Source organism: Myotis brandtii, unplaced genomic scaffold (assembly GCF_000412655.1).
Source record: "Myotis brandtii unplaced genomic scaffold, ASM41265v1 scaffold675, whole genome shotgun sequence".
In the NCBI taxonomy this organism is placed as follows: Eukaryota; Metazoa; Chordata; class Mammalia; order Chiroptera; family Vespertilionidae; genus Myotis; species Myotis brandtii.
The window spans coordinates 1,451,953-1,460,672 of record NW_005370635.1 but is presented as its reverse complement, the minus strand read 5'-3'; the positions used below and the strand labels follow the sequence as shown (position 1 = coordinate 1,460,672).

The 8,720-nt window shown below is 42.1% G+C and overlaps 1 pseudogene; it reads left to right on the top strand.

The window, feature by feature from the left end:
• The window catches only part of LOC102250989, a 9,420-nt pseudogene extending 4,969 nt beyond the window's left edge, over positions 1 to 4,451 (top strand).
• Positions 4,452 to 8,720: the final 4,269 nt, after the last annotated feature.

Sequence of the window (8,720 nt, the reverse complement as noted above, 5' to 3'; positions counted from 1 at the left end):
CTCCCGGAGCAGTTGCGAGGCGAACGGAATCTGAAGGAGGCAGGTGCCCGGAGCTGGAGCCTGGGCGGGGGCAGGCGCGGAGCGGCACCCCGGTCTGCCCTCTTTTTTTAGGGTAAAGAGGCTGCCGCATCAGAAGTGCTCCGCTCCCCTCGCCCTGGGAAAGATGAGCAAACAGGTGGCCTCGTGGGGGAAGAGACTGGGTGAAACTGTGGGTAAGGAAACCATCGCTTATGCTTTCAGGGCAAGAGAATAGTATGACTTGAAACTCCTGCACGCGATAGTTTGCAATATGTGCCGCGCACCCTCTGCTCGGTTTCGAGCTCCGTTACACCAAGCCAGTCTCTAAGTCTAGGCCGATGCATTTGACCCGGGAGAACTTTGACCCTAGAGAAAGTGATTTGCAAGCGAAGCGAAGCTCCTTTCCCCTGACGTTGATACAAATTGTGAAATGTTATTATTGATCAGTTGGATTCTTAACCAATGACATCTATTTTGACTGTTTTAAGATTTTTTAAATATTTTTATTGATTTCAGAGAAGAAAAGAGAGGGGGAGAGAGATAGAAACATCAATAATGAGAGAGAATTATTGATTGGCTCTCTCCTGCATGCCCCACACTGGGGATCAAGCCCCCAACACAGGCATGTGCCCCTGACCAGAATCAAATCCGGCCTGGGTCCGCAGGCCGGAGCTCTATACACTGAGCCAAACCAGCTAGAGCTGTTTTAAGATTTAGAAAGTGACTTTTTCTCTCACTAGAGGGATTATTTCATAATGCCAAAGGTAAGTTTTAAAACATTATCAAATTATCTTATGATTTGCTCCAGAGAGTTTCTAATGCTGGTTTTCTGACATATAAACAGTATTAAAAGGCTTAATATCAGACAAACCAGGAGGGAAGCCCCTGGGATTATTCTATATTAATAAAGTAGCGTAGGCATTAAAATTAGTATTTATTGAATGTCTGCCCTAGGAATAGCTGTTCTAAACATTCAGGAAAGGAATATGGAAATTGACTGGCCTCCTAGGCATCCTTAATCTAAAATAGAAAAAAACATTCATGTCAGTGGGTTTTTAAAATATAGTTACTAAATTTCTATATACATTAAATACCAAATTACATAAATCAAGAAATATGAACATCCTTTGGAGAAAGTTTCTTTATCACTCCCCTAAAATATATTTTGTAAAGTTTTTTTCCCCTTTGGCAAGGTCCTGCAACATTTTTTCCCTTTAACTGCACTGCCTACTGTCCTTATATTTAACAAATGAAAACAGATACCAAGTGAGGTACTTAAAAAATGGAGGGATTTGATAGAGATATTTTCATTAAGCGTGTGTGTGTATGTGTGTGTGTGTGTGTGTGTGTGTGTGTGTGTGTGTGAATCTTTCGCTTTCTTTTAAAAAACATCTGTAAACATTAATATCATATTCCCCAAAGATAATTTCTAGTGGCATTTTTACCCTAAACATTAACATTTTCTTATAAACACTGCCACTGAGGCATCAGCACATTTGTTGCCAATTATTACAAATTCTCTGGATTTGTTCTAGAACATATTTACATGTAAAATGGAGGCAGTGCCTTCTAGCTAAATACCCAAAGGTAATATAAGGAAGCTTTAAAATTGCCAACATTAATAAACAGTTTGACAACGAAATGTAGGTAGTTGGGTGGCTATAAGTAGAAGAGAAAAAGGAGGGATAAACTAAAAGATGAAGGGTATATTCCACAGAATCTCTTAGCATGTAATGTTCAACAGTAAAGCCATAAGCATTTGCAGCCAGGAATTGTGATATCTGTTTCTAAACCAGTACCATGATCCGTTTTTACCTTTGACCCAACCTGGGAGTTGTTTTCTACCAAAAAGCCAAGGATTTTTTTTTTTAATTCTTCCATTTCTAGGGTAGTAACAGAACAGGAAAATAGGTGAGTGAGGTACACAGTATCAAAGATTGAATATTGCAGGGATATAGAGTCACTTGTCAAGGATAACAGGTAAACTAACATTAGGCACTGGAAAGTGGTAATTGGGAAATAAAAGCAAATTTCTTTCAGTGCACTTGATGGAGGTTGTATATTTGAAATTCAAACTTAGGAAGAGATTCTGGGTCAAGGTGGAAAGGTACACAATAAAAATATCCTTATCCCACTCCTAACTTCCGGAAACAGGACTGTGGAGTCAATGGAATCCTTAGATGTCTCCCTAAGTCCCCCAAAGGTAGCAAACCAAATGGAGGCCCTTACCTTTCTTCTCTTCTGGCTGAGGAGGAATGGAAGAACTTTTAGAGAGAAAATGAAAGAATGTGAACACTGAGCTTACTCTCTGAGAGGGAAGGGAAGGCTCAAGGGCTCCACACTGAGTTGAGGAAACTATCCAAAGACACCTCGCAAAGGAAGAATAGATGTGCCCCAAATAGTCGCATGTCACTGGTAGAGGATGTTTAATACCATCTCAGAAGGAGAGGATGCTAATAAGACAGGTGCCGATGGAGAGTATACTCTCCATGGAGTATGCTGTCCCACCTTCTCAATTCCTCACAGAAGAAGAGATATAAACTCCTCAAGCCACAAGCTGTAGCAGAGTCAGAAAAACAAATGGACATCCACTATACTGGAAAACACAGAGAAGTGACCCTCAAGAATATTAGGCATGGACAGAAGGCAGAGAAACAGCCTGGCAACTGTGCAAACGTAAAACAGCCAAATAAAACTAAGTGAAACAAGGTGGGGAGAATAATACAGCATGTAGAAGATGTAAAGACAAAGAATGCAACTGAGAAGAAACTAAAGTTCATGGAACCGAAGAAAATTCCTCACAAATGCTTTCTGCTACAGAACAACTTAATAAAAACATAAATTCAATATGAAAAAAACCCCACAAGATAATAAAATAATAGAATTGCAAAAGGAGTTAGAGATCTAAGGAAATAAATTGAGGATCCTTTTTATTATGGAATCAATTAGAGCCATGTACAAAATAGGTACTATTGAAAATTCAATTACTGATATGCAGTAAGGCACAAAAATGAATGCACGGTAAAAGGAAGATGAAAGCTATTAGAGAAGACAAAGATGACCTAGCATAAGAATAATTAGGGTTCCTGAGGTAGAGAACTCAACAAATGAGAAGATACAGTCAAGATATAATATTAGCATATGTCTCTACCAGAAATAAGCCTTTATATTCAATTGATTTACAACAAGGGTACCAAGACAATTCAATGGGATAAAAAAAAACACTTTTCAATAAATGGGACTAGGACAATTGGATACCTACATGGAAAAGAAAGAAGTTGGATCTCTATCTCACACCACATACAAAAATTAAACAGATCAAAAACCTAAATGTAAGAGCAAAAATTATAAGCTTTAGAAGAAAACATAGGCATACATCTTCATGATCTTGGATTAGGCAATTGGATTTCTTAGAATAAAACCAAAAATGGAAGCAACAAAAAAAATAAATAAATAAGACTTCACCAAAATTAAAAACGTGTGTGCTTCAAAGGATATTATCACAAAAGGGATAAGGCAGCCCACAAATGGGAGAAAATATTTGCAAGTCATATACCGGATACAGATTAGGATCTAGAATAAATAAAGAACGCTCACAACTAAATAATAAATAGACGGACAGTAAGTGGAGTGAGGCTTGGTAGCAGGAACGCGGAAGGGGCTAAGGGCCAGGTTGCCCCCACTGCCCGCGGGCCAGGCCAGCAGCAGAGTGCTGGACCTCCCCAGCCTGGCGTGTTCCAGCTGCCTCCAAAACCAGTCATTGTGGACAAGTGCCACCTCCCACACCAGGAAACCAGGTTCTTGAGTCCTGAATTCATTCCTCCAAGGGGAAGAACAAATTCTCTGAAATTTCAAACAGAAAGAAATGTTAAGGAATGAGAAAAGTACTCCACCTTCCAGAGTTCTATGTTGGAAGCATTCTTTGTGTCACTACGACCCATATGCCAATGGAAAAACCAGTCGGTTCCTGGGGATTAGCATCCAGAGATCAGGAAAAGCACTGGCGCTGCTTTCATCCTTAGGAATACTATTGAAGGACAAAGTGTCAGGTTTGCTTTGAACTTTAGAATCCTAGAACCCAGGAGATCCAAATGGTCAAATTAGAAAACTAACTGGGTGACAGCTTGCTATGCTTACGAGATGCCCTTCCTGGACACAGCACTTTTGATATTAATATGAAGCTAATAGTACAAGAATCGAGCCAAGAAGTTCCTGTTAATCAGTTGGAAGGAAAAATGAAGCCCAAGCCCTGGTCCAAACGCTGGGAATATCCAAAGTTTAATATTAAAGGAATCAGATTTGATCTTTATTTAACTGAAGAAAGTGCAAATGAAAGAAGCTCAGAAGTGGAGTCAGCCACGGCTTGAGTTTATATGATGAAGGAATATGATACTGCAATATGGGATGAAACTGAAGCATCGAAAATGTCCTGATCTGAAAATGAATTTAGCTACTTGCAGAGGATATACTGACTCTCAGAGGATTTTTTTTAGACACCAATTTAATTTCCTGTATAAGGACATAGCCATTAAGTCAACTAAGCAGTCCTTATTTTATGAGTATTGTTCTTTAAAATAGCACATCAGTTTATTACTTTAAAAAGAGAAATATGTATAAATAAATAAATAACAAATATACCGACAACCTAGTTTAAAAATGGGCAACAGATTTGAATAGACATTTCTCCAAAGAAATAGACACATGCCCAATAAGCATATAAAAAGATGCTCAACATCATTAGCCATCAGGAAAATGTAAATCAGGGGGTGAGTGAATGCTACCTCACATCTACTAGGATGGCTGTATTAAAAACGGTAGATAATGTTTCTGAGAATGTGAAAAAATTGGAATACTTACACACTGGTAGGAGTATAAAATAGTGCAGCTGCTTTAAAAAACAGTCTGGCCCGGCTGGCATGGCTCAGTGGTTGGACATCGACCTATGGACCAGGAGGTCATGACTCGATTCCCAACCAGGGCACATGCCCGGGTTGTGGGCTCAATCCTCAGTGTGGGGCATACAGGAGGCATCCAATCAATGATTTTCTCTCGTCATCGATGTTTCTATCTGTCCCTCTCCCTTCCTCTCTGAAATCAATAAAAGAACATATTTTTTAAAAAAACACACACAACCTGAGCATCCTGGAACCAGTTGCCTGAGGATGCCAAAGGGCAACTGTATATCTTGTTGGTTCTGTATGGGAATCCCTGTTCGTGGCGTCAAATATGGGGGGGAATGGCGTTCTCTCTTCTTGTGACCAGCTCAGAGAGAGAGAACGCGGAGGTTGATGAAATCTTGAATAGAACGTGACGACGAGGTTTTAAGGAAAAATGAATAAAACAAGACTAAGACAGAAATAGAGGAAAGCTGGGACCAGGTGTGGCATCTGCTCTCTGATAGATGAACAGGGCCCAGAGCCGGTGCAGCAACTTTTATTTATAGGCAAATACCAGGAAGTTTTACTAAGGGTGGATAAAAGGGGGAATGTGTGCATTCTTGTAGCTTCTTTGTAAATAATCACCTCCGGGTGGGTCCGAATCACATTCGTTCCTGGTGCTTGACTAGATTTAGATAAGAACCCACTTCCCGGGCACCTGACTTTGAAGGTCAACTGAGGCATTCCCACCTCTTGGTTAGATATACCCCCAAGATAAGGCTCTGCCTTCATCATGGGTTCAGTCGACATGAATTTAAAAGAAAGCCAGCGCCTTTCCTGGCAGGGGGCCTTCCACAGTTCTGTTTCTCTAGAGAATCCTGACTAATACAGATTTTTCCAAATCGATCCTTTAGATTTGCTCCAGATGACTTTTTTTCTATTAAATTTAAATCAAGTTAATGTGTTTCTATTAAAAATAGCATTCCTTGTTATGATGTCATTTGGCAAAGGGTTTCAACCAACCTTTATGAAGACTGGAATTTCATATTAGAAAGCCACTGCATGGCATTCATAGTTACCCACCCAATAAATTGTATGTGGTCCTCATTCTATAGGGTAGGCTCAGGTATAAATCCCATTAAATCTCCAAGTACAGAATCAGCCACATGGAACCCCAACTGAGGATTGAATACTGATGGCCAGAGACCACAATCAGGTAAATGCCACTCTGGGAAGGCTGTGTTCGCCGTGTTTGTTCTCTGGATGTGCTACATGTGAATTATAGCACAGGAAATATGGTTAGAGAGGGCAAAATCCAAGTTCCTGTTTCCAGGTTAGCATATGCTGTCTCCACCCAGAGGATGTGGAATTCATAGGAAGAACTAGAAAACAAGCATTCTTCAGTCTACTTGGTGATGGGGTTGGAAGTGGGGCTGTGGTCCTGGGATCCTTTCCTTCACTTGCTGCCCTGGCTCAGGACCACCTGCACACCCACTGTAAAATGCAACAGGCCTCTCCCATCTACATTCCAGCTAACATTGTCCTTGTCAGTAGGCACAGGTAGAAGACCTCCTAGAGACAATGTCACCTGTTTGATACTGGATCTAAAATCAGATATGAACCTGTAATCTGCAAGTGCATTGTGCAGTAGGCCTGCTGTTATGGGATGGGGTGGGCATAGTGCCTGTCAAGGGTCCCGCAGCGTTTTGTGGTTAAACACATGGGCTTTGCAGACCCAATATCTGGGTTCAAATCCAGATTCTATCTAATATAAACTCCATGATTTGGGGCATATCACTGAACTCCCACATTTACTTTTTTTGTTGTAAAATGAGGACTATAATCTACTTCATGCGATTATACCTCAGATGATGCTTTTGCTGAATAACATTTCCTTTTAAATGCCCATACTTTTTTTTTTCTTTTTAAAAATTATGGGATCACTTGTTTTCAAAGAATAATCCCATGTACTTAGTTCATTAAAGCAATTTTCTACCATCAGCTGTCAAGTTTTTTTAAATGATCACTAAGTGTTCACCCTAAGATTATCAATATTATGTGAATAGTAAACTTGGTTTGAAGATTTATGTCCATTTTATAAAGTTACTAGGGGCCCAGTGCACGAATTCGTGCACCTTGAAAGGGACTCTGGGCCATGAGGCTGCGATGGGCACAGGGGTGGGTCTCAGCCCATCCTCTGGGTCCCCACCCCGCCCCTCCTGCTGCGGCCTGGTTCCTTGTCTGTCAGCAGCCCTGCTCCCGCCACTGTTGCTCCCACGCACTGATGGTGCCACCCCGCTCACACCCACTGACGGTGTGGAGCAATTGATTCCGGCACCAGCAGCGGGTGTGAGCAGAGGCTGTTGGCCCCAATTGCCCCTCAGGAGCAGGGGGAGGTGGAGAAGCCCTGAAGGGCAATCAGAGCCAGCAGCCACCGCTCACACTCATTGATGGCACTGAGCGATCAGGGCCAGCTCCAGGTGCCGGCGGTGGGTGCGAGTGGGGCCAGCAGCAGGTGCAAGCGCCGGGTGGGACAATCGGGTGCAGGAGCAAAGAATTTTCAGTAACCACCAGAGGCTCACCCAATGACAGCAACCGGCACCCTGCCTTGGTTTGGCACACCCACTCACCTGCTCCACCATCCCGCCTCAGCGGACGCCTGCCATGTTCCATGTTCTGCCCACTGCTGCTGACGCCAGCCATGTTCCACGTGCGCCCCCTGGTAGTCAGTGCACATCATAGTGACTGGTTGTTCGGTTGTTCTGCTGTTCGATTTATTTGCATATTAGGGTTTTATATATATAGATATCGTTTGTACTGAAGAGTTTTAAAAAAGATAACTTGCCGAAACCGGTTTGGCTCAGTGGATAGAGCGTCAGCCTGCGGACTGAAAGGTCCCAGGTTCGATTCCGGTCAAGGGCATGTCAATGTTGCTCTCTCATTGATGTTTCTAACTCTCTATCCCTCTCCCTTCCTCTCTGTAAAAAATCAATAAAATATATTTAAAAAAAAACACAAACAAAAACAAAACAAAAAAACAAAAAGATAACTTATATACATACTGTTAATTTTCCTCAAAGAACTTCTTAGAAATACAGTATAAACTTTTAAGAACCACAACAGAGTCCACTATGGCTCAAACTTTAAAGATTTTCTTTCTTTTTTTTTTAATCCTCACCCAAGGATATTTTTCCATTGATTTTTAGGGATAGTGGAAGAGAGAGGGAAGGACAGAGAGAAATACCAATTTTAGAGAAACACATTGATTGGTTGCCTCCTGCACCTGCCCTAACCAGAGCCCAGTCCAGGGAGGAGCCTGCAACCAAGGTACGTGCCCTTGACTGGAATAGAACCTGGGGCCCTTTGGCTCACAGGCCGACACTCTATCCACTGGATCAAACTGGCTAGGGCTTTAAAGATTTTCTTAAAACCGCCCCTGGCTGGTTTGGCTCAGTGATAGAGCATCGGACTGTGGATTAAAGGGTCTCAGGTTCAATTCCAGGCTAGGGCACATGCCTGGGTTTCCGGCTTGATCCCCAGTGTGGGGTGTGCAGGAGGCAGCGAGTCAATGATTCTTTCTCATCATTGATGTTTCTATCTCTCCCTTCTGCCGGGAGCCAGTCCATCCTTGCTGTTTCAAGGGACCTGGCATATATGGCATACTGTTCTTAATATGTTTGCTCACCTTCTTGGCGCTATGTGTTTTAACCAAGGTCACCTCTCCGAGAAAGGTTGTTTCCCCAGGTAGGGATTTTTCCCTGAAGTTAGGGAGGGGATAAAACCCCTTAACTAAGTGCCAGGCGGGTAGTTAATCACTTTAACTAC